Source organism: Lichenostomus cassidix, chromosome 2 (assembly GCF_008360975.1).
Source record: "Lichenostomus cassidix isolate B80296 chromosome 2, HeHo_3.0, whole genome shotgun sequence".
In the NCBI taxonomy this organism is placed as follows: Eukaryota; Metazoa; Chordata; class Aves; order Passeriformes; family Meliphagidae; genus Lichenostomus; species Lichenostomus cassidix.
Genome location: NC_139482.1, coordinates 29,382,421 through 29,409,025, shown reverse-complemented (window position 1 = coordinate 29,409,025; position 26,605 = coordinate 29,382,421). Strand labels below are relative to the sequence as shown.

The following is a 26,605-nucleotide window of genomic DNA, read 5'->3' as shown; positions in this document are numbered from 1 at the left end:
CAATGTTCAGTTATGATTCCTGTAGAGAAATAAAACAAGTCTTATAACCACAGTGTATTTTGTAGCTGGGGAACAGAGTGGGGGTGTGTGTATGGGGGGAAGACAAAAAAGAGACATCTTCTGTCTCAGTCTGGCATCTGTGAGAAACAAGAAGTTCCTTTCCTGAATAAGTTTCTCTTCTTAATAACTTCCTAAACTCCCAAGGTATAATTTTTATTTTGCTCCTTAACTAAGGAAGTAGAAGCCAAAAAATTGAGAAAAATAATTGCACAACATCACAAAGGAGAGACTATGTCTGGTTTAGAGAGGAGTCAGATTAGTCTGTGAAAGCAGAAACTCCATACTAGTGAAATTCAAATGTCAGTTTAAGCACTTGCTATATTTGAAAACATGTAGGAGCTGAATACATATGTTTTGGTTTGTTTTTTCAAAACTTACAGAATTTTTCTCACCGTAGATCTGGAGTCAGTGCAACTTTACCTCAGTATGGAGTGGGACAACCATGGGCTCCCCAACTTTGTTCAGATGGACTACAGTTGTGGTGGGATAGATGGTGCCAATCACTCCCACTAACTGTGTGTAGTTTCAGCAATTATCTTTATGAGGAATCACTCTTCTAACTCACAGCCTCATTTTAGTGCTGTCTTGTTGTAGTTTTACTTACCTGTGGTAAATTTATCTGTGGTGAAGGGGACTCCACTAATCCAGGTCCTTAACTTCCTTTACAGCCGCTAGACAGAGGGAGACATATTTGGGGACTGCAAGATGAAAATCCATTTACCATAGATACTTTCCATCTCTTTGGATGTGCAGGAAATTTATAAAATCTTCTGCAGTTAATTTTAGATAGATATCTAGCACTTCAACTGAGGTTAAAAGGGCCTGAAAAACATGTTGGAAAATCAATTTCTCATGAGTCAACTGACCTAGCTTTCTTTTGACAAGCCTAAATCTGTCTTCTAATATGACTTAATAAATGTGAAATAGTTCTTAGACCTCAAATACTTTGGATCATCTGGGGTACCGCTACTGATAGAAATAAAGACAGAGGCACGCACTAATTTTTTTAGCAGGATTCTGCTCTAAGAAGATTTAGTAGGTAATGGTAGCACATGGAAGAATTACCTGCATTTGGGAGAACAAAGCTCAGCAGTCCATGAAAAGCACACAGTAAAAACTGCATTGATGTAATTTCTAAGGTGGCTGAAGCCTATGAAGAATGTAAAGCTATTCTGAATAGCTGGTGGTATGTATTAGAAACCAGGGAAAATATAGTCAGTTGACCATAGCCTTTCTTACTCAGCCTTTGAGTCAACACAACTGCATTTACGTCAGTAATTTCAAGCAGAGGGATGTCTGGCCCTTTACCAATAGTTATGGGCTTCAGTTTTCTAAATGGTTATGGAGGTTTTATTCTAAAGTCTGATACTACAAAAATCAAAGTGGAACTTTGCATCAAGTTTAGGATCAATCTTGGTCTAATTGGGCCACTAGTTTCTCATATTCTTATGTTAAAATTTCCTTATTTTTACTGACAACACCATGAACTGACAAGATGTTGATTACATTGTGTTTTTGACTGTACAATCTCAACATTCAAGTACATATTTACAGGTGGGATAAAATTTTGAAATATTTAGGTTTCAATTTTTACTTCTGCAGAGAGATTTATTGACTGCTGTTCAACATAGTAGGTATGGAAGAAGAAGTTACTTAGCTCCATTAAAAACATAAAAAACCTTTGATTTACTTAAAAACACGGATTTTGAAGTTGGCAGGATTTATGTACAATTTCATGAGACAGGAAGAGAGTAATAGTTAAGAACATTGTGTCCTTGCTTTGAAAGCTTTTGCTGGAAGCAAATTTTTATGATTTAATTCAACTTAGAAAGAAAAGGGTATGGAGTGACCCAACAAGATCTTTCGCAGTTGAATGTGCTTCTATAATTTAAAACATGCACCAGAAAATGCAAAAATAAAAAAAAAGTGGTGTTGTTTTTCCCAAGATAATAGCCTACACATTAACTTAAACCTACTCTTTATTCTGCCCTAAGATGGCAGCCAGAACCAGTTTTGAATTTATTCATTTTCTTTTAACCAGAGACAAACATTTCACAAAGCATTTATTAGAGCATAGATCATAAAAAAAAAAAAAAAATATATATATAAAAATCAGTCTAACATGCAGCACAGTGCTTCTCTCCTGAGGAAATTTATCTCAGTAGAAATGCAAACATTAATACAGAGCATATAATGTGAATCTACAAAGCCACACTTCATTTTCATAGCAGCCATTACACTGTCACTTTGTCACTGTCCTACTCAATCCTAATGGTTTTTCCTTCAGCATTTGCTTATTGTAACTCCACTGGACTATAAACTCAGGAGTGTTGAAATGTATGCAACAATTATCACAGAGACCTGGGTAGGTTATAACACAAGACCATTGCTAATTCAATCCAATCATTTAAGAGCAGAAAACAAAACTACAGCCAATACAATTGTCAATAGATGTACAAACATTGCTGTACACATTCCCATCTAGGAATGTCCAGATGGCAAACCTGCAGGATAAATTTCTTCACTTGCTTTGCCAAAACTTGCCTGGGCTCTCCCTGGTCCTGCCTCCTCAATGAGTGCAGTTTGTCATATAGAACTGAATAAACAAAACAAGTGGAGAGTAAAGTTTCTGACATGGTGGATCTGGTCTCTGTCTGGTTCCAACAATGCCTCAAGGATTTTTAACTTCTACTTTTCATGTATCTGTAGTTTTGGCGTATAGCTCTAGGCTCCATAAAAAGTGCTAAAAATCTCCATTCCCAGCATTTTAGACAAAACAATTCCTCTCAGTTGGAAAATCCAAGGACACTTCGCTGCCTCAGAGCCCCCAAATATGTAAACAGCAGTGAACTGAGGGAAGCAAGCCTGGGGTAGCTGACATCATCACCTGAAGGTGTAATTGGAGAATTGAGGCCCAATATGTTAATAGACAGAAATTATAAAATGTGAAGAACTCATGACTCATAGTCCATTTTGGGTGTAGCCTCTCGAGTAGGCTCTGTGTGCCCTAAATGTACCTAAAGTCCTTTAATAAATTAATCTGCTTTTTATTCTCCTAACTTTGTCTAGTCTTCTGTTTCAGGAAGTTCTGTTTTAGGCATCACCATCTGGTGTGACAAGGCACCAGAGTCTGGATCTAGTCCTATTGACTGAACTCCTACACAAATTCAGAATCAACGCAGAATAAATTTTGAGTGTACTTTTATGGTAATTATTTTAATTCATGTAATTCAGTCCATTCAAAACCGACAATCTGAATCCTAGCATTGCTTTTGAAAGTTCTGTTTAAAACTATTTCAGTGCTAATACTGGTGATAATGAATCTATGTATGTACATGTATACACACACATACTCTGACTAGACAATTTTATTCTTCCTTTTAACAGCCTGATATTTCTTGCTTTCAATTGTGGTGTCATGTCTTAAATTTGAGAGAGCTCCCAGTTGCTCAGATTATCACAGTTTATCACTTTATTTTTATTAACTTTCAAAATGCATCTATTTATTCCCAGTAAAAGCTACTGTAGTTCATTTTCCAGCACAATATGTAGTACAGTGTGCTTAAAGAGGATGAGTTCTTGTAAACATTGTGAGAGAAATCCAGAACTCCCTGAACTCTGCTGAACTTAGTGGTTTTGTTGCTGACCACGGAGAGGTCGTCCTTCTACTCTCATCCTCCCTTGTCCTACAAAGAACTTGGACACTCATTAACTCCAACATTAGCCAAAAGAAACAATAAATGCTAGTTGTTAAAATTTCCTGTTTTCATGGCGTTATGAAGTCTAATGGCAATCTAACCCTTACCACACAGTTGTGAATGCTGTGAAGTGTTCACCTTCATCCATCATTTTAAAACTGTCATAATTTTAGAGTCTGGAAATAAAAGTAAAAAAAAAAAGGAAGCAGAACTCTATTAGTGATTCATTGGTGACTCAGAGTGTTTCATTTATTCCCTATTTGTCACCAGGGGAACCTGACACCCACTTCCTATCACATCATTGTTACAACCGTGAGTGTCAAGCCACAATATTGCTTTGTTACTCTTTATGATTGCTAAACGCCAGCTTCCTCTAAAAAAAAAAAAAGTGTAAAATAGGTTCTCCTAATGTCTTCATTAGGTACTATGGCTTAGAGCTATGAGTGGCCAGCTAGAAAACACACAGGAAAAGACAGATAAGATCTACAGATCTGTAGCTTCCAATCTGTCTTCTGTGAAACTTTTAAATTGGTTCAGCTAAGTCATTTGAACCATAGTACACTCTGAATCTTGTGTAAGGAGGCTAGTGGGTTTTAACTGAAATATTTCCTTGACTTCTGAAACCATCTCAACAAGAAATAAGCTAAAATTAGAGGTACTTGAAAGTGTTTTTCTGGTTTATAAAAAATGTTCTTAGTTTGGTTTGATTTGCTTGGTTTACTTTTCGATTTCTTTTAAATGTTTTTGTTCTTGTTGGCTTTTTTTTTCTTTGTATCTTTAATGTGTTTTACGTTCAAAAAGATTAAATTAATATTTTTTTAAAATATTTTCAGTGGACTGCAAACTTCCCTTATCTTTTTCACTGCCAGCGAGACTGCCATTCTTGTCAACAGATATGTCTGCTGTGAGGATAGGGAAATGAAGTGACATCCAATATATTTTAACTGAAATTTTTCAGGCTTGAACAATAGACCTCCAAAGAAAACAGCTTGCTGAAGATTTTATGTCCTGGTATGCTAAAGTCAATTCATACTTGTCCTATATTTTCTGGCTTTAAATCAGTTTATCTGAAATTGTTTCCAAACACTTTACAAAATCCCACATATACTTTAGACCCACCTGTAGAATCACTCAGTGATCTCCTTTGCCTTCTCCAGACAGTTCTGTTTCTATCATTGCAGAATAAAAAAAAGATTAAATTAAATCAGTTTCTTAATAAGCAATAAAAGGATATTAAATAATAAAATAAACAATAAAAATTTAAAAAAAAACCAACTATTTTTTAAGTATGATAGTATTTTCCTTATCATAGTATTGCAAGGTTTCTTTGGAAGTTTGCCTATCGGAATTCCTGTTCTTACTGAGGTCTAAGCTCTATAAATTGCTGGATAGATCCGCAGATCCACATTGAGATTATTTCCTTGTCACACACAGAAAATACATCTCTTTTGGTATCAACACAGAATGAATCCAAGTAGAGCATGGAAGGGGGAGGAAGCACCACACCCTACTAGGAAGGGTACTTATTCCAAACTAAGAGGTCAGAAATTCTACACTGAAAGTCCATACCTTTTTTAATTCAGAGATACCTGAGACAAAATCTTTGTTTCAAGCCTTTGAGAAAAGTAATTAAAACCTTCGTCCTCTAGCAACAGAGCAAAATCTACTCCCCAGGCTAATCTATGTCCTGCGTCATACTCTTACCAGAAATTTATCTTCTCAATAATCTTTTAATTTGTCTTTGCCAAACCAGAAGTTTTTGGTTTCTACTATGCTGTGTTTTGGCAGAAAGAAGTCTTGGCAAACTTGGTTCGGTGTTAAGCATGGCAGCCTTGGTCCAGAAAAGTGCTTACATTCTTAAGTCTAAACACAAATTTAAACCTTATTCTTTCAGACACTTGAAATTATGTAGCATTCCTTAAACATCAGGGATGTAATAAGATAGGAACCCAATAAGAATATATTCTAAGGCAAATACCCTGCTATGATTCAAAATATCCATGAGTGACATCTTCTAGGAACTCATTAAGATTACAATGTTTTGGTTAATCTGTCAAAAACAATTAGAAAATAATTGGAAAATATTTTTGAACTTTCTCTTTACAGTTTGTCTAATTCTCAAGAATTAAAAATTCCTTAAATTGCTATCAAAGTCTAGGACCTTTGGAAAGAATAACTCTGTAGTACAAAAGTATGGAGATGGAGCATAACTCCATTTTATATGGTTTATTTTTAATACCATTTTGTACAGTATTGTATCATTTTGCAATATGAAAACTAAATATGTATATAGCCACAACGGTATTTAGAAAACCTATTTGCATTTTAATAAGAAGCTGTACACATTTGTAGCTGTTAGATATATGAAAATACAAATATAATGACCATGTCAAGACCAGAGATGTTTATTTGCGCCTCACCAAAGTTGTGTGAATAAAAGTTGTTCGTAATCATATATACATAAATAGAGGAGATTTCAACAAAATGTTTCAAGGCTACTTTTGCTTCCAGTGTTTGTCACCTGAGAAAATAAGTATCTTGTACCTATTTTGGTGTTGAAGTACGCTTGAGATATAAAGCCTAACAGTCATGAATAATAAAGTCATAGTTAAGCAGATAATAAGACAATGGCCAAGAGTAGAGACAGAGAGCAAAAAATTCCTTGTAAGCCTAACCTTTGTTGTTGGGCACTCTGCAACGTGAGAGTGAATTAGATGATCAAGTTATATTCTTCAGGGCACAATATAGTCTGTTTCTGGGGCCAGAAGGTATTTTTCAATGGCTTTTTCGTGCAATACATAGCTGGCTAGGGCCAGTGACTGAAGCTGGAGTCCACTTCCATGGTTCTGATGCAGAACACCTCACTCCCCACAATTTGTATTTCCATGGCCCTCTGCACACAATAGGATATTCCTTTAACATGTCAGGAAGCTGAGGCAAAGAGAGGAAATTTGCCCATGCCCAGAGCGGATTAAAGAAACTGTGCAAGAATGCAGAGCCAGTGGTTCTCAGCCAGTTTTTGTCTGCCATGTCCAGGACCCTGGAGCCTCAGCTGGGTGGATGCTGGCAACCAGAGCAGAGTGTATGGCCATTGGCAATGGTTGGTGTGAGAGACCAGGCTGGAGCACAGTCATGAGTCTTGAGTGACTTGGAGAGAAACGCAGGAAGGAAATACAGACTTCAAAGGCCCATTATGTTGCCAAACAAGTAAAAAGGAACCTAATTATAACTGAATGTGGCCAGCAGGGTCAGTGGTCCAGCTGGAAGCCAAGCTCTGTTCGCTTCATATTAAAGGTCCCTCAAAGTTCCTGTTGTGTCAAATGTCAAGCGTATTTCTCAACCAAATTTTAAGTTTTAACTAGCTCACTTGAAATCAAAAACAAAAATCTTATTGACTTCAGTGAGACCAGAATCTGACTGTAATCCAGACCTGAGAACATTTCTTACATTAGATAAGGATTCCATTTGATATCAGGTTACTTGCAAACTTTTCTCATTGATGTCTTCTGAAGGAAGGTATTTGTACCCACAAAAAATGAAGGATAATACCGGTCTAGTGTTTTGAGAGAATAAATTGCACTCTTTTTAGTCCTCTCAATAATATTTTCATGCCCAGAAGGGAGGCTGAACAGCGCATCCCTGTTGTGAAACTTTCCTTCAGTTACCGCTAGAAAAAATGCCTCAGGGTTTTTTCCACTTTCAAAGCATCAGGTTTTGTAAGCTCAATTTAAAACCATGAAAGGATGCATTTCTTGTAGGCTGACTAAGGAAAAAATCTGAGTTAAGGATGGTTTATAGATACAATGTTACAATGTGACCTTTGTTTCAAATCTGTAAGATGATCATATGTTTAGAGAATTTAACCATGTGATAAATATTAAGGTGTCATTGTTATAATGTAATATCCTCCTCCATACATTATTTTTGTGGTGGTCAGGCTGGGTAAAGGTTATTAAAATTTTGGTAACTTTTCTGTTATGTAGAATACCTGGTGGCTGCAGTGAGATACAAGGTTAATTTGACCTTTTTCTTGAAAGAAGAGGTCAATCTTTAGTACCTTGGCATCTTCTCAAATCCTCATTTTCAGGAACATTTACTTCTAGATTCTCCTGAAGCAGACTTATCAATTCAACAACAATCTGCACCACTCCTGAAAAGAGAAGGGCTGATGCTCTTCTCCATGCCAGCTGTAGTCTTCTGGTGGCTGTTCCAGGAACTAAATCAGGGATTCAGTCTGTCTGAAAATTGACCTGGTGAAGGCAAAGACAAAACCGATCCAGCAATCTTCACTGTGGCTGGGTCAAAGCAGCTCCACAGCTGCAATTGTAGCAGAGCTGGAATTGTAGCATTCACTGAAACATGGGATGGCCTTGAAAATTTCCTGCTCTATTCTGAGGTCCAGTCTGCCACCCAGCCAGGAAATACCTCTGACTTCAGCAGGGGCCCAAATGAAAGTTTGTCTGGATTCCCAGGTGGACAGCCATCTATCTCAGCCTGAGACCAAATGATACTCTTGTTGAAGGCATTCATGTTGCTACCTGCTACAGATCTCCACTTTCACACATATCAGAAATGTCTGCTAACTTTGAGATGTTTCAGACAATGGTTAATAACACCCTTTTCTTTCCCTGATCTGTTTTCACCCCAAAAGGAAAACAAAACAGCAGTCAGGTATTTTCAGGCTTTCCCAGGTAAAAGTTATATGGTGTTGTTCATTGTTATGTAATCACAGTTGAAATTAATTTTTTTCCTGGGGTTACTAAATCCATGCTTTGAACTCCAAGTGTTGGTATGCATTTAAGTCAGAAAAATATCAAAAGTTCAGTGCTCGAAGGCATGTCTCCCTTTTTAGGCAGTGCTCAGGTCTTGAACTTTGGAAGAAAAAAATTCTGTTTTTCTAATAGTGCGATGACTACATCTGCAACTGTCAGGAGATCTATATCCAACAGCCCAAAAGGCATTTTGAGATGAGCTAGATTCAATTTTTAATGTGCAAGAAATAGCTTAGTGTGTTTTATTAATTCCATTTAACCTTCATACGCTTTTCCCTTTTCTCTTCTATTACCAAACAGAATGTCAGCACTATCTACAACATAGTTTCTGACACAGCATATGAGCTCTTGTTATAGAACTTTGTGTGGAGCATATTTTCTTTGTACTTCTTTACTGTCTAATTCCAGAGCTCACTAAAAGGATTCAAAAACACCTATTAAGGTAACCCATACTGAAACAAAGAGATATTTATGGGCCACTTTACTCAATGCAGAATGGTAGGAAAATGTAAAAAAAACTAATCAATATCTACAAAGTGCTTAATATTTTTATCCAAGTGTTATTTTCTTCTTAGTGTGGCTGAAATCACTGTTTCTGTAAAATGTATCATGTGTTATATGTGTAACAAAATCTAATTTTTTCTGTATACGATACCTACTCATTCTAGAAGACAACTATAAGTAGCCACTGCTTTGCTTTCAAATCATGATTTTCTCAATTTTTTCTGACTTGTTTATAAAAAGATGTGTTATCAGGGATTCCTCAGTTATCACAAGGGCTAAGTACCTGAATGTTTTACTTACCTGAAAAAGGACTCCTTCAAAATGAAAATTCTCAGCACTATAATAGTGAAGGAGTGGGTTAAATAATTCTGGAATTAAAGTGCTGTTTGCGGAGTGTTGCTGTCAAACATTTTGCAGTCATTTATTTCTTCCTGATGTCACCCTTCTTTATGTTAAACTAATAAAATGCTTATTTGGTGGGGGATACATGGTCTCAGTGTAATGTAGCTGCACACCAAGCAGCTACTTTGATTACTAACAGAATTGTTGTGCAAATGTGGCTTGGCCACATGCAGTCGCTGTTGAATGATTGGATATTCTGATAGTGTTGGATATGATTGATTCTTTTTAACTGAAACATTTACTTGAAAAAAAAAAGGGGTTGCGCAGAATAAAATTTTTCATCACTAGGATTAATATCTTTCCAGAAAGATTTAGATTGTTTTATTTCATATTTTATTTTGATATAATATTTTTAAGTCTAATGTAAACTTATATTTTCTTTTAAAAATATGTGAAACTCAAAGTTGCTTTTTACATTTCAATCATCTTTGCAAAACCCAAAAATTATTCTAATAAAAATAAAACACAGAAGGGAAATTCACATGTAACTTTTACTTCTTAAAGGTCTCAAAGAAATATTTTGTTTGGATTCTGAGAACTAGAAGTAGAGATATAGTCCACCTTGAGTTGCAGAAAAAAAATAAAGGGAATTTTATCACCAGCTAACACAAAAGAGTCATAGCCCTGCTTTTCTTAAATTAAAGGATCTGTATTGAATCACAAAGCCAAGAGAATAGGAAAGGTTGTTAAGGCCTAGTTCTGCTAAAGGGCTGCAAGAAAAAGTACCATCAAATACAGATTTAAACTGTCCCTTGTAAAAGAACACTTAACTAATTCCAGCTAACTCTGTAGTCAAAATAAATTTTCAAACTAATAGGTGAGAGCTTTAAAGAAATCTCACTGAAGTGTGAAAAAATATCCTTTTGACCATTGGTGGGGTATGACCAGGGATGGTGGAGTTAGCTTGAATAGCACTAGTCAGAGAAGGACTCTTCCCTCTCCATCATAAGGCTGCACCCACCAGGCAGCCCAGCAGCCCCAGAAATCACAGCCTACTGCAGCTTTCTAATGATTGCTTTGTATGATGTTTTCAAGAACAACTTGAAAGTGTGCAACTGCAATTGTGAAATCTTTTTTTGGTGCAAAGTGGGATAGTTCCTTCCCACATGGCAGACCATTTTCACTCTTGTACCCATATTATGACTGCACTGGTTTTTGTTTTTAATAAACTGCCTTCCCTGAAAAAGGTAAATGGGCAAATTGTTCTGCAATGACTGGTCTACATCAGGCAATATAAATAAGATCTTTTAACTTCAAAGACCTAAAGTATTTTTTAAATTGCTATGCTAAAGAAATTAGATTTATGCGTATCTCATGTTCCTCAGTCTTCTAACTGAATTAGTAATTGAGAACAACCTTCCCATTTCATTCAAGTGAAACTATCTTGGGTAACACTGCCCTAGTGTATAGCTGTATTTAGGTTAGGTAGTGGCTGAATATTTTTTCATGGTAACTGAATCCTTTAGCCAGCAGACATTACTGTGGGATTTAAGAAAGATTAAACTTCTAGGATCCTGCCAAAAACAATAATTAAAGTAACTAGGATCTGCTTATATAAACAACTGTCATTTTATTTTAACTGGGACTTTTGCCTTTTAGTAGTGTCAAACAGAATAATCTTTCAGGGGACTTGACTTTCAAGATGTTCCCTTTAGTAACTGTCCCTTTCATGAGAGAAAAGATGTCTTGTTAGTAGAAAATATCATTTGCATACTCTACTAAGAGAAAAGTATAAACTCTTGAGAATTAATTACCAAATCAAGTTTTGATAAATCAAGTTTTGAACCAAAAAAAATCCTTAATTTGCCATGAAGTGAAAGATTTCTGACATAATTAAACACCCAAAGCTTAAGAAGTAAAAGGAATAGTTATAATGACAAAGGAAATAGCAAGCTGGGGAGGAGTGAGAAAAAGCAGTAATTCTAACCTGCGCTGCAACTGTCTGGGTCCTGAGTGCTCAGAGCACCAAAACTCTTGCCCTGTAAGAAGTTGTAAGTCATCCACTGTTGCTTACAACCTTCAGCTACAAATGCTCATTTCTCCAGGATGAAGCCTGGGCAGGGCAGGTTCCTGGCAGCAGGAGGTTTGGTCTGTGCTGGAGAGGAGAACAGGATAGTGGACTCGTGGGGAGCACTCGCTCCTCCTCCCACTCCTCTCACCTTGATCTCCCAGCCCTGCCACACTTGCAAACACAGCCTAGGGCTATCCCAAGCTCTAGGAGCAACATGGGCAGCTGGGGACACAGCCCCCAGCTTCTCTCGGAGTACAGGCATGGCAACAAGGCTCCCAAAACTCAGTGTGTGTCCAGGCATCAGGGGCTCCTCAGCTAGTACACAGTGACAGTAGACATGAGTCAAATCTCCATCTGGCTTCTGTAGAGACCTGTTTAACGAGAGACCTGCTGATGGTGAGCCCCTTGTGCTTGGTTTTCTCCCATTTGGAGCCCCAAATCCTGTCTGTGTCTTCCTGGAGGTTGCAATGAGCTCCTATCCAAGTGCTCATGACCACGGCCCCCAGTTTTATGAACTTATTGGGTACTAATAGGAATTCTAGGATGTGGCCCGTGACCTGTTACTTTTAAAGTGTTTCATTTATGTCTCTACTTTTTATTGCATTATTTTGGCAGAAAAAGAAGGAAAAATTTGTGTCAGGCTGCTGAAAATCCATTCTTAGCCACTGGCAAACCCAGCACTTATTTTTCATTCTCCTCTAAGCCCTGTTTGTAGGACAATGGTTTTAACTCTATTTTCCTATCCTTAAAGTAAATTAAAAACACTGTATTAAAAACAATGCCAGCAATGTTTTCCCTAATAGACAGATAGACCTACAAAGTTTATTGGTATAATTAAAGGCAGACTGGTCTTTAAAAGCTAACAATTTCCACAGAGTCTGAGAGTCTGTCATTGAATTAAGACAAAGAAGTAGATGCATTTCATTCCCTCTTTTCTGAGGATCTGCCCTTAAAACTCAATGCCAAGTTTCTAGGTAAGCCTGAAAGAGTCTTAAAAAGTCCCAGGTTCTCACGATGCACATTATCCCAAGCCACTTTAAATCTGATTCATTTAGTTAAAATTCTGGCTGTTAAAAATCACATTCTGTGGAACTAACAGAGAAAGGTGTACAGGAAAATCTACCAGCAGAAGGGGGTCAGAAATTTGCACCCTTCTGGTGTCTTGCCAGTGAAATTAGCAACATTTTAGACACCCAGATCATAAATGCTATTACAGCCTTAGAGAGACTTACAAATGCAGAACATGCAGAACAAGGAATTTAAGATACATCTTCTGTATATTTTTTTATAGAGTTGATTGCTTTTTTTTTTTTTTAACAGTCAATTATCCATAGAACAATGGCTGATTATTGACCCCAGATACGGTGGTCATGAGCATTGTCTCTGCTCCTGAAACCTGTGTCCAATCTCACACAAGCATATCCCCCTGTCAGAGATGGAGACTTGAAGGCTGATCTCTCAACAGAGAATATGAGGATTGGGCTATACTTGGAGTTTTGTAAATTATGGCATGAAGTGACCACATCTGTCTGTCACCAGTTCTCTCAGCTCTACAAGTATACAGAATTGGGCAGAGCAGATAAGTTTATTTGAGAAGTGTAGGCATTTCTGTGGGTTAGGCTGACAGTTTTGCAATGCTGATGTAGTGTAGCATCAATGGTGCTTTCGTCTCCTTTCAGTACTTCTGTGTGCCTAGAGCTTCTGACTCTGCTATTCCCACTCTTACTTGTCTATGCATCAAAAGCTGTATATCATGAAACTCAATGTTTAATCTTTATTTTCCATGTGTACCATTCCAGACAGCTAGTGCATATTTAGCATGTGTCTTGCTCAAACCAATTTTCTAAAAGTAAGGCAGCTAGGGAAAAAGAGTAATCAAATCCAGGGTGTAGCTAACCAGGACCACTACACTGAATGATTTGTGACAGCCAGAACTCTGAGAAGATTTCTGAAGAAAAGTCAGGGTAGAGAATTCACTATCAGCTGCTCTTCCTACCATATTTGTTACTGGCATATGAGAAAGAGGATTATAACCAGGGAAGAATTTGGTGGGTTACAGACAGAGCTGTTACTGTGACAGAGATTTTTGTTGCTCTCTGGAGCATGTTTAAATTCTCTTAGGAGAAACTACATTTCTATAGCTCATTGCCCCATCTTCCATTGAAAATATTTTTTAAAAAATTAAATATGCGGACACTGACTGCCTCTTAGGTCTGCCTTTACAGATTTAAAGAGAACTGAAGGCCCACCCTCCTTGCAAACACAAGCAGATACTTTCAGAAATATGCTTTCTGTAAAGGGATTGCAGCACACAATAGTGTTCATTTAGACCTCACTAGACAGCAAATCTTGGCTAAAGCATGGATAGTTTCTTCAGTGCCCAGATGATCTGGGGCAGTCAGCCCACATGACTGCAGTTGTACTGTTTCTATCACAGAGGCATACAGTAGTCCTGACACTGTGATCTCGTTGGATAACTTGCAGAGTTGTGTTGTGTAGCTAGAGGCCGAGTGCAAGGAGCAGTTCTCCTTGCTGATAAGTGGAAATGACCACAGTTCTATTCAGAATCCTACTCAGGGAAACTGTAAAAAACCCCACAATATCATCACAACATGAAGCCCTGGGTTCCTATAGAGACCAGCAAAATATCACAACTTCAGGACATAACAAATACTCTGGGATCAAGAAGAACTATCAAGCCAGAGTCTGCTGATCTGAGAATTTTGTTGCCAAGATCCCAGCAGCCTGACTGCAAGAGAAGACCCACACATTTCTACCGTTTCAGCCTCAGCAGGTGAACATTTATTTATGTGTTCCCTGAAGCTGGAGGCGTTACATTCCCAAGGGACATTCAGTTTGATTTATGAAAATGCCATGTTATTGTAAAAAGACAAGAGTGTAGCCATACAGATAGCAGAGCTGCTATTTTGCACAATTCTCACCCGCCCTTGCAGGGATCACACAGCTTAGCAGCTGCAGTAATTTGTCAGAAAATGACCAAGCTGAGTAGGACTGTGAACTAAAATCATCAGAGGATTCAAAACACAGGCGAAGCCCAGTAAGTGAGCCAAAGGAGGGGCAGGTTAAAATTACAGAAAGCACCAGAGGGACATATTTCCATTTCACATTGAGGAGTCTTTCTTTATATCAGGAACTTGCGGTGTTTCTTTATTCATAAGATTTTATAACTGTGTAAACTGTCAGCCTAGTTTAGTGTAGGCTTCTCTTCATCTGGTGTTATTCCTACTAACTCCTTGCAGAATATGTGGAGCATGTATTGTGGCATGATGGATCTCTCTCTACAGCACAGCTGTAGAATTCTTGAAGTGCATGTAGACGATTACCAATAAAAGGTAATGTGGAAGTCAGCTAGCTTGCCTCCCTCGAGTTACACTTTAATAAAGCTGGCTGGGAACCAGCTTGCCCATCTCATCAACAACCTCTTCTGTTTTGTAGATTTCTGAAAGAGAACATAAACTGGAAGTGCTGGAATGGCCCATTGAAAAAAAAACCAAACCAACCAGAACACAAAACCCCCATTTAATATTAAAATAATCAATCTAAAAAATAATTAATAAGGCCCCATGCTCCAGTTTTGAACATTTCAAGTTTTTCCAGTTTCATTATTAAAAAATGGGGCTTTGAGTTTTGTTAGTTAAAATATTAATGGGAAATAGGGACCATTTCATTACAGTGTCAAAGAAGCATTTTTTTACATATCACTAAAAAAAATCCAATTTTTTCACTTTCAGATTACCCAGTTTAGGGTTTTTTTTAAAGTAAACTTCATTTTTGTTCAAATCAGTACACTTTTCCATCCCTTTAATTTTCCTTGATTTAAGCAGAAGTTGTCCTTAAACCATCCTATACTTGCAGAAGGCAAATGGGAAAGCTTGCATACATATATCCTACACAAAAATTGGAAAGTTTACCTCTAAGTGCCCTTCAGTCTTTCATGTAATCACCACATTCTGGGCAGACATGTCTAGAGGAACTGACATAATCTAAACTTGAAATAAATTTAAAATAATTACAGTAATTTAATCACTTTAGAAGTATACCTTATTTATCAGCACCATTTAGAACCAGATAAGATTACGGAAAATGCATGAATGCTGACCCCACTCACTTTCTTATGATCAATATAATAGAAAGAAATTCTAGCAAAGGAAAACAGAGGACTTGTTGAGTGACAGAGAGTCTTTGTTGGCCACTACAGGCTGTAACTGTCTAGATGATGGCACCACGAGGGAAAATAAAAGTTTTCTAGACTAAAATTGCAAAGGATTTTGCAACCTGTAGCCATTTCATACTTGCCTTTGATGGAAGATAATAAATCCTGGGTATATAAAAGTGCCCCAATGTATTTTAATGATGAAACACAGTAATACATTTATATGCTCAATGTAAGGAGTGTATTTTAGGATTAGGAGCTTTGTTTTTGCAGCAATTTCAAGCACTTTTTAATAATTTGGAAGAATATTTCTAATGCCAGCTATGTCTGGCACCATGGTATTGCCAGGTCTCATGTTTCAAGTATTTCATGGTTGCCAAACACATGTGCAAGCTAAAGATGCCAGCAGTGAATTTAAGGTTAATTTCTTCTTTTTTCACATTCATGGGTTGTATTCCTTCCACCTAAACCTGAAGATCCAAACATTATCATCTTAAGTTTTGATTTTTTTATATGTTTACATTGACCTGGAATACGTAATACTTTCTTTTAAATGCTCAGCCCACTTTCACTAATGTAATAAAGTCTATTCTCTGTGCACAGGGAATGCAAAACCAACACAAGCTAAACCAGAAGTTTGCATAAATGTCACGAAAATTTATCTTGCTTTGCAAATATGTAATGTAAGCACTGTTTATATTGTACTTAAGGTGCTCTGAAAAGTAACCTAGTCATCATATTTGAATCAATGAGGGGAGGGAGAAAGGAGTGCTAACAGAACATTTGCAGAAAGGTTTTCATCAGCAGCAATTTGTTTAGCAAAACTAGTAGCAAAATACTAACAGACAGCCAAGCCTAGGGTGCCTTTCCTTGTCTTAATTGGGGAAACTCATACAGGGGCCAAGGGTGCCTTGAGCTTTCCTAAATGTGTGATAGCTGCCTCAAAAAGAAGTTTGAATGAAAACAGAGCACCAAATATTGGCTGCAGTAGTTTCAGAGGAAGCTCCACCAAGATTTAAGCTTGTAAGTATTCTCCAGTTTGGGCTCTGAAGAAAGAAATGTGGTGGGGAAAAATTAAAGAAATTTAAGCAACTGTAAGCTCAGTATCCTGGCCTGGAAATAATATTTAATGAAGAGGTGAAGTATGAAGATTACGAGGCGTAGAAGAGAAAATTGCGCCATTTAAATACCAAAACCTCAGGGATATACTATACTATTAAATGAAGATGAACAGCTCTACAGCTGTGCTGGACTTGAAACAAACCAGGGCTTATAAGAATCTGTTTAAAACCTCACGTTTTACTGCTGATCCACAGCTTACCCCACAACACAGATGCTTAATGAGCAGATAGCTATGTTGGAAAACTGTATAACAGAACATATTTAAATCATTTGCTAAGAAAAATAAAATTTTATGAAAGAGGTGCAGAGACAGCTGAAGGGCCAAATACTGTTCTTAGTTACACGTGCATAATTTCAAATTCATGTATTTGCATGTCAACTGAGAGCAGATGCAGGGAGAAAAACAAATTTAGTCAGAATTTGATAAGTCTACCTCAGCAGACTGTTGGATTTCTAAAATCTGGTTTTGTGTTTCTTTCACTGAGTGAGATCCACCTGCACATTCAATCTCTTATGGATCAAACATGAATGTTATTAATTAATTTTAACTTCATTAAATACTACCTTTAATGCTGAATAATTCTGGATCAAATGGAGAGGGATTAAAGGATCTCTGAATCACAGTGGGTCAATTGCTGCTGTGATCTGTGCTAGCAGAAATAAAATCATTTCTCCAGATGTGCACAGTATATAACATATTGTTACAAACTATGGGTCACAAGCAACATGTTGGCCCTTAATATTAAGAGATTCTGAGTGATGTTTCAATACCTAGTTAGAGAAAACAATGTGAGGATTTTACCCTGACATATCTTAATCAAGCTTGGTACTAACTGTTTTGGGCAAGTGTTTTCCATTATGTTTGACAAAGCTTACAGTATTCTCGTCTTTGATAGCACTGGGAGCTCAACAATTTTGTGGGTACTGCATTGCACAGGTTATAGCTCAAGGACAAATGATACTATGAATTTATAAGAGAGGAGACCCCCTGTGGATGATATAAAGACTCATCCATGTGCATTGACCCTTAAATGAGAAGCAATCCACTTAGTTAAAGAACTTTTTGTATTAGAGGAAAAGGATTGATCACTAGAGTGTCAAGGCTGTTGTGATTGCTTACTCCTACGGGATTCTGTGGCCATACTTTTTATGAATGTTCACATCAAAATTAATGTTCCAAGGAATTATTTCCCTTCCTTGTATGTAGGGGAAGTTTAGTTTATCCTTGGAAGCATCAAGTTTTAAGTTGGTTACTCAACAACACCAACATATTTTACAACCTAGATTATTATTTCTTCACGTAAATGAGAAATAAAATTTATTCACTTCATGCCTGCCTTTATTTTTAAAAACTAGGGAATATATTCAAAGAGTACAAGGTAGTTGGGGAAGGGAGTGTTCTCTGTTCTTAATTTTAAATTGTTTTGGTCTGAGTCAGATGTTTTAAAAGATATACATCAAAGAGATAACACACGGAAGGACGTACCTTCAAGAAATTTATATCATGCCTGGTTGTTCATCATCTTTTCCTTTCTTAATATTTTGTCCAGGCTAACAGTCCTTCAATGAAAAACAAAATTATTTACATATTAGAAAAGGATGCTGGAAATTTAAAGCCCTGAGTTCAGTTTTCAGTGGATTAGCATTCCTGCAGCAGATTCAAATATAATTACAGTGGGAAAAAAAACACTAAATGTATACCTAAACTTATGACCCAAATCCAGGTCAGACATACTGTTTTGGTATGTAGACCTGGCATGCCATACTGAGATTCTTTTTCAACCTCTGATGAAGACACCACATGCTCCTACATGATCTGGATTAGAAAGCTTTTTATAGAGAATCTGTCATTCAGTTTTGCCTATAACCATACAGGACAGTGCCCACCAGATGTTTGAATCTGAGGCTGTTCCCTTTCAGACTCTCCTGACTAACATCATTTGCTATTGGTCACAGCAAGAAAGAGCATGTTGAGCTGCAAAAGCCTCAGATCTGACCTACTATGGCTGTTTTCATGTTCTAATACAACATTCACCAATACTGCCATGAACTATTTTTAAAGATCGAATAACAGCATTAAACTGGCTCATAGACATACTTCAACTTGCAGATATTAATTAATCTGTCTATTATCTTCAGACACCACAGAAAATTCCTTTAAAGAGACCATTCTTTGAGACTCTTTGATCCATTAGAGTGCTTACCACAGGGTAAATAACTCTGTAACAGAGAATAAACACCCAAAAGCACCCTCAGTATTAGTGAGTTGCCAGTGAAAGACAGGAACAATTATGCAGGGGGTTATGACTCAGAGCCACTGACTCCATTGTAACAATGTCTCCTTTATCATTTCAACATAGATCACAGTCCCATGCCAAGACAAATTGCCAGAAACTATCAGAAAAATATCCAAGCAGGCATTTGAAGCAACAGCATTAAAGCATATTCAGAGGGTGTGTGTTGCTCACTTGCACCCATTTGCTGTGTCATATGGGACTCAGTGACCTTTTTGAGGACATTCCAAGTCCTGCAGACTGGGCTGAGCCTATCTGCTGTAGTTTAGTATCTTGTAGTGCTGACTAGTTATGTTTGTTTTGGGAGGAAAAAAGCATTTACTCCAATACATGTCTGTGAGATATAAGCAGTACTCTTTCTTGCTGTACTTACCAAGATTCTGAGTATGAATTTGACACTTTTGGTCATTGTGGCAACCTCAGAGCAGCAATGTGCTCAGAAGCCACAATCTCTCAACAGTGTAGGACTTTGGCAGTGAATTGCTGCAGACAAAATGCAAGTGCAATCATGTGAAAAAAGAAGGGCTCTTTCAGCAGAGTACTTGTCTTCAGAAGAAGGAATTACTTATTTCTGCATCCTTTTGAGCTCCTAAGCAGAGTTTCTTGCAGAGCTCACTGTATCCCCACCATTAAGAAGACATGCCTGCTATTTACTGTAATTAATCATGAGGTTTCCTCCTTATCTGCCTTCTCCATTGAATGTAATTAGCCAGTAATAATTTCTGAATAATAACTGCTTACTAATATAATAAGAAATACCAGGGATGGAATTTTCAAAGGAGAGTAAGGAAGTCAACTCCCACTGAGGGTTGTGTTTTTAAAGGAAAGAGTTCACACGCAATTGCTTTTATGGAGTATTACTCACTAATTAGCAGCAAACTGCACAGCAGATCCCACAATTTATGGAATTGGCTGGTAGCTGAAACACAATTTTCATCAGAGTAATAGATTATTGATCTTAAGGGAGAAAATAACTTCCTTTTTTCTTTTTTCATTAACAAAGACTCAGATGACTGGAGAAAAAAAAATATTTATAACTGCAGTTGTAATTTGTATTCTGCTCTACTCAAAACTTAAGTTGAGCAGGGGAATTGTTAGACTCTCCCTGGCTAATTCCTTCCACAGGGTTTTAAAAGTGGGCTTTCAGAATGTCAAACATTGATGCAAAGACTGAGTCCTCAGTTTCACAGACCCAGTAGCATCAGACATCAAAGCTCATTCATGGCCTCTAACCAGTCTCAGATCCCCAAACACAACAAGGCTTCAAGTCCTTAAATATAGCCATAGGGCTTCATTTTAGACATCCCTGAGTGTCTAATACATCAACCCAGGGCTTATAATCTGACAAAGGACAACTAGGGAGATCTTCCAGCCTTCGGGAAAAAGTGGGATACACTGAGTATTTTCAAATGGTGTTGGACACTTATGATTAAGCCCAGTAATCTGGGCAAGAGAAAATGGCTTCTCATTTTAGTGAAAGTGAGAAGGTAGACCTCAGATCAGAAAACAAAAAGAGTTTGTTGGCCTGTGCTATTTATGGTTTAGTCGCTGCTGTATATTTTTTAGGTGCTTGAAAATTCTCTCTTCCCACAAAGTTCAAGTTTCATTGGAGCCATCAAGTTATTCAACAGAAATTCTCCTCAATTCCTCTTATGTTTGATCTAAAATGGCTTGCAAGGATTCAGACACCTTCAAGCCAATGGATTTCTGATTTCAGTTAGAGTAAAATTTGCACCCCTTTGAATTATATCCAGCTTCTGATAGACCTCAGATAGCATAGGAGAAATGGACAATAACCATGTCACCTCTTTGTCCATCTCAGCCATGCTATTTCATCTGATAAGAATGTATCTTCATGCCTTTTTAAACATTGGTGCTTCCAAAGATGATTTTTCTGTGTTTCCCTAAAGTTATTTATTACACAAATCCATGATCAAGCTATTCCACTTCATTTTTAGGAAAAAAATAAAGTGCTTTCAGTAAGATAGCCAGTCTAATTACTCTAGTATACTTCAGTCTACTAATATAGAACTGTTCATTAAAAAACCCTGACTACAGTTGTGGTTAAAGAAGTGTGAAAACCATGCCCCAATTCTCACTTCTTGAGACTTCCCTTCAGAACAGCCTCAAATGTTGGGAGCTGGGGCTCCAAACTGAGATTGTTTAAAAATGAACATGAGGTTTTTGCAAGGAATCAATAAGTATACAAATAATAGGGGGAAAAAGCTTCTTTTTTCTTTCTTTCTTTTTTTTTTTTTTTTTTTAATCCAAGCAGCAAAAAAATGCCGTGAAAAGGTGGTAGTGGGTATTTTGTAGAAGGTTCTATCCAAAAGTTTTACCTCCCTCCAAAGAGACAGGCTTTTGCAAGGAGCATCTGCTATGAATTTTCTTTGCCTAAATTGTGGACTGCTAACTGAAACTCTTGGTTCTTTTCTTCTGCCAGCAGCAAAGTCCTTAGACCCAGATAATTGCTGTATTGCATGAGCTTCAGTCATGCCTACACACCTGCACACCTTTGTGTGAGCAATGCTTTTAGGACATGATTTAAAAATGCTTCCATGACAACAGAACTTCTGCATTTGTTTACTGTCTGGTTGTTCTCTCTGTCATTTGAACTTTCCCAACAAGCCTGGCCTGAAAAGGAATTTATTCCAGAGGGAAGAGTGGGAAAAAGTTAATGATGAATAACTACATTGTTTAGAATCTGACATTCCCAAACTAATAAAGACTTTAGAAAAAGAAGTAGCAAATATTCAAGTTTTCAGTGTCTTTACAACATCATTGAAGTGATATGTAATATCAAAGAAATTGCTTTCAGTAAATTGGCAATGGCACCAAGTGAAACTTATATAACTGTCTGGGTTCAGAAGAATACTTGTTTGAATGCCAGTGCTTTCCCAGATTGTGTCAGACACTCCTTTCATAGCTGTAAAAAAAAAAAATACCCAGAGCCTTTCCCATCAACTGAAAATAAGCTGATATTCTTAATCTTTTCATTAATGCTAGATAACAGGGAGCTACAGAGAAGAGTAGCTGAACTTAGTCTTATCTGCTGAAAGAGTTCGCTGTTCCAGTTCCAGAGCTTAACAAGATCACAAAGTAGAATCTGAAACAAGGAGGAGCCTAGCATGTCAAGAGTCATCTATGGTACAATTAATTTCATGCAATCCTTTCAACAGCTATGCTGCTAAAGACAGGCCAGCCATGTTGCATTTTAAAAGGGCTATTTTTGTATGAAAATGTTGCTCAAAGCATTTCCTGTTCTTATCACTCCTACAGCAGTGTCTGGAGTTCATTACCAGTAGCTCCGACTTTCAATAGTCAATCTTTTCCAAAAGATGCTCATTCATGTTTTCTCCCTTTCTCCACCAATTTGCCTTTGGAATTATCTGATAATATATCACTGTTGCACTGATTCACTTAGGAAACAGAGACCTATTCACATCTCAAGAAAAATTGTTGAACAAAAGGCAAATTCTTAGACCACCCACTCACCAAAATCTTCTGTACCTCGTATGTCTATAAAAATTCAAAACCATGAAAGAATTCATTTGCATTTTATTATTCAATGTTTGTCAAGTAAGTAATTAAGTGGTCATGTTGAGAAGTCAGACTATTCATGTTTTTTGTTTCTCTTTTATTGAAAAGTATATACTAAGAACATTTGGTAACAATTTTGTGTGTATTTGTTCTGTGCTGATGGCACTTACGTGATGGTTGTTATGAACTTGTGGAATTATCTTGCTTAAATATAGTATCAAAAGAATAAATCAATACAAGTCTAACACATTTTGGAAGCTTCAAGGATAAAACTAAATTTATAGAAAATGTCTTGAATGTATGGATGAGGGTAAACTACTGAAAGGGGCTATATGATGTAGTAGGAGAAGCGAGTTTATAGACCAGGATGTCTCTTTCAGGATCAAATTCTTAGAGTTCTTTTGATGGGACACAATAAACTGAAGTACTGAAGCAGTTATGGAAAACCTGGACCAAAAGTGGAAAAAAAAATGTTTATCACTGAAGCTGAAGTTCAGCAAGTAGTGCAAGCACATGCCTATCTTTAAGCACAAAGCGAGTCCTTCAGAGGGGAATCTTGCCTTCACTGAAGTTATATTTCACATTTCTCAGACATCCACCAAGGCTCAAATCTCTGCTCTTGTCCATTAACTCCAGAAACCTTCATAAACTGCACCCACGTTCCAGCCAGCCGACTTTGCCAGAAAGATTTTTCAAGGAGAAATTTCACAGAGGAATTCTGCAAAGTTGGTGGGAATTATATGCCTGCTTCCCTATTCTGGTCAGATAGATATTAGACACAAGGAAGTGGTATTCACACAGATTATATAAGGCATATAATTTTCATGCCAAAACCAAGGAAGAGGGATGGTTTTCTTAGTCACTTGACAAAAATTAACAGCCGTGGCAGAATCTGTGTCTCTGCATTGGCTTTACAGTTTTCTAGTTCATCCTATGACCCTGATAGCTCCACCTCCCCTGACTGGCCTCCACACATTCACCCCGTGCCAGCACCTGGAGGAGCAATTGCACCAGACCCTATGCCACACCATTCCAGAGAGCTAAAACAGGAGCCAGAAAATCACTTTTTTTTTTTTCCTTTTCTTTTGGCAGTGGAGATTTCTGATGGTTTAATGAGATTAAACTAATTGGAGTGCAAAGGCTGCTCGGGAGAAGCAGAAATGTCTTGATCAAGGTAGAGTGGCACAACAGCAACCATCATTGGCTTGGTCTTGTAATTCAAGCCCTGAGTTAATGACCTAGATGCTAAAAAAAAAACAAAACAAGAATGTAGCATGTAATTCAGGTCTGTTATGTGAAAACTTGATCTAAGATTTTGTATCTATTTCATGGGGGGAAGAAAATAAAAAAAAAACCACAACACAGTGTAAAAATTATGACTCGTAATACCTCAGTGTCACAAAGGCTTACACACAGGCTAATGTGTCTCTTTGTATGGTAAGCAAAACTCCCAGTAGCAAATTGCTTGATAAGAGAAATACTGCCTAAAAAGCCAGATATACCACAGAAAAGCATGTGAGCTATTAGAATATATTTCTAAGTTATGATCAAAGAGTGAGTAAAAACAGCACATTATCTAATTTTGAGGATTTACATTTTACAATGAAGGCCTTTTTAGACTTTGCCAAAAATTAAAAACAAAGGAAAACTCATAGATGAATGGAAGTTATGTAGGCATGAAGTGCACAGTGTTCAGAAGTGAGTGGTCTCCTGTGCATCAGTTACTGCAGGGTTAAGAACACAATAATTACTTCCTAAAATAATTTAGCTAAATGAATGTTTTTTCAGTAATGGGCATGCTGTTACTGGAAGTAAGCATAAATGTGCCACTATTTGTATGCATTATAAAATCTGGAGAAATGCTACATTCAGGAATTCCCCAGCACTGGCTCTGCAATCTGAACCTCTGAGTCAGATTTTGACTTCTTTTGTATTTATTCAGCACTTGAATAAACCCAGTCAACTTAGCTGAAAGACATGATTTTTACTGTGCAGGATCGCAGGGAGGCTTTATTCTTTCTGTTTTCAAGGCAGCAAAGTCAGCACACTGTAAACCAGAAGGCTGGTAACGCAGCCCAGTAGCTGCTTCTCACAGCTACTCCAGCCTCACAGCGACAACCTGAAAGCCACACCTTCAGCACACATGGACACGAGCTTGGGAGAAACACACGGGAAGACATGATGACCAAGTTAAGAAGCTGTTTTCACAACTCTTTATATTATCAAAGGGTAGAGCCTGAGGGCAGAGCCCTCCTTTTCTCTCCTCATCCATCATAGCCTAACACTCACTGTGCCAGTCAAAAATAAATGAACCTCCCTCCTTTGTGCCAGCTCAGTTTCAGTCTGCTCCTGGATCTCCTTCAGCATGTGGCCATACCCATGTTGATGTTGACACAAGGCGGGCAGGGGTGTGGAGGAGCAGGAGGGCAGGATTGGCTTTTCCAGGGGCATTTTATTGTATGGCCAAGTTTTAATTTCACTGATTTTCCTGTGTGAACAAGCCTTGGCTCAGAATTTCCTCTCCTCCTGGCTATTGTCATTGAACAACCCAGTCGCACAAGTGAGAAAAGGATTAGATGTACCTAATCTATATCCACTCAAAGCAGTGGAAAAATACATAATATTTTTTATTTTTAGAGAATTGTGAGTATTTATATTGCTAAAACTAATGTAGTTAGACTGCAATAAAAAATCCTATTTTTCATGCCAACGCTTTAGCATATTCACGCTTACACCCAAGTTAAGATATGTCAAGAAATTGGGGGTTTGTGCTATTTTTACTTCAAACCAGAGGTTGCCAAATATCTTACAAGAAAAATTATTTCTCAGCAAAAGGAGTTTGACATTTTTCAGAGCTTATTCCAAAACAAATTCTTAACACTGAGACCACTGAAAGACTGAAAAAAAAACCCTAAAAAAACTGGACTTAGACACTTCAAAGTACTCTAGACTTAAATTTCAATAGCCTGAAACAATTCTGCTGCTCTCAATGTGACAAGAATTATGTCCTGCGTATTCAGACATGTTGCAGGACATATACATTATGAGACAGTATTTAAACCACTGCTTTGTATCCTTAAGCATGCATGACCTAAAATGTATTCTTTAACTTTTGCTCAAACCACTGGGTTTTTTACACAATTGTATCCCATACCGCTAATAAACTAATCATGAAAATCTTCCCAATTTTGAACCTCAACAAACTTTGTCATGAATGAAGCGGACCTTAAGGATTTGTAACAGAAGCCATAATAGGGAAAATTTGGGCCTGCTTTCTCTGCACAACTTTCGATCCCTGTTTGGTTGAAAACTTATTTTCAGTCAAACTCCTATTTTGACTTGTCCCTTTCTCTGGTTTATTAATACATAGCCATTAACCCACATACTGGGTTCATCATATCTGTGATTTTTTGAATACCAGTCTGTTTTGAAAACCTTGAAAGAAAACCAGTCTGCTATCAAATTTAGGCATGAATTCATCTTTTGCTGCAATACATCATTTCAATTTGCAATACTATGACAATTACTAAGAGGATATGTTACATAGAGTATAGAAATATTTTCTATTTAATTAGTTCCTACTGAATATGTTTTTCGCCTATGAGCCATTCCATTAGTTCATTTAGTGCCCAGACTACTGACCATGTGAGGTGACTAATAAAAAAGACAAACTTGCCTTTAAGTAAAACAACATACTAAGAAAGTACAGAGGAAAAATACCTACTGGCAGAGGTTTCGTATTTGGAAGCTGATTTTCCCATTTCTGTTTGGAACAGTGTTGGAAATGAGCTTCAAAGTAGCAAGTACAAAATGTTGAAAAGTATTAGTTTATACAGCAATTCTTACTGGGCTTTGCCCTTCAGTCGTGCCTCTGAGAAAACAAATTGAATTTCCTGATTTCAAATGGCAAACTCTGCTATTACATACTTTGTGATTTCAAAGAGCATCTGTCATCACACAAAGACAAATACATTTCTTAGAGAAACATCTGGTGCTTTTTTAAACAAGCCTCAGGCCAGATCTGCGCA

At 37.3% G+C, this 26,605-nt stretch overlaps 1 long non-coding RNA gene across 1 annotated transcript; it reads right to left on the bottom strand.

Moving 5' to 3' along the window:
* Nucleotides 1-669: 669 nt before the first annotated feature.
* On the bottom strand, nt 670-26,387 carry LOC146441043 (uncharacterized). The gene is made up of 3 exons (XR_014850393.1): nt 26,302-26,387; nt 4,878-4,927; nt 670-882 (listed from the first exon to the last, which is right to left on the bottom strand). It is a non-coding gene; the product is annotated as an uncharacterized LOC146441043 (long non-coding RNA).
* Between the last annotated feature and the right edge of the window lie 218 nt (nt 26,388-26,605).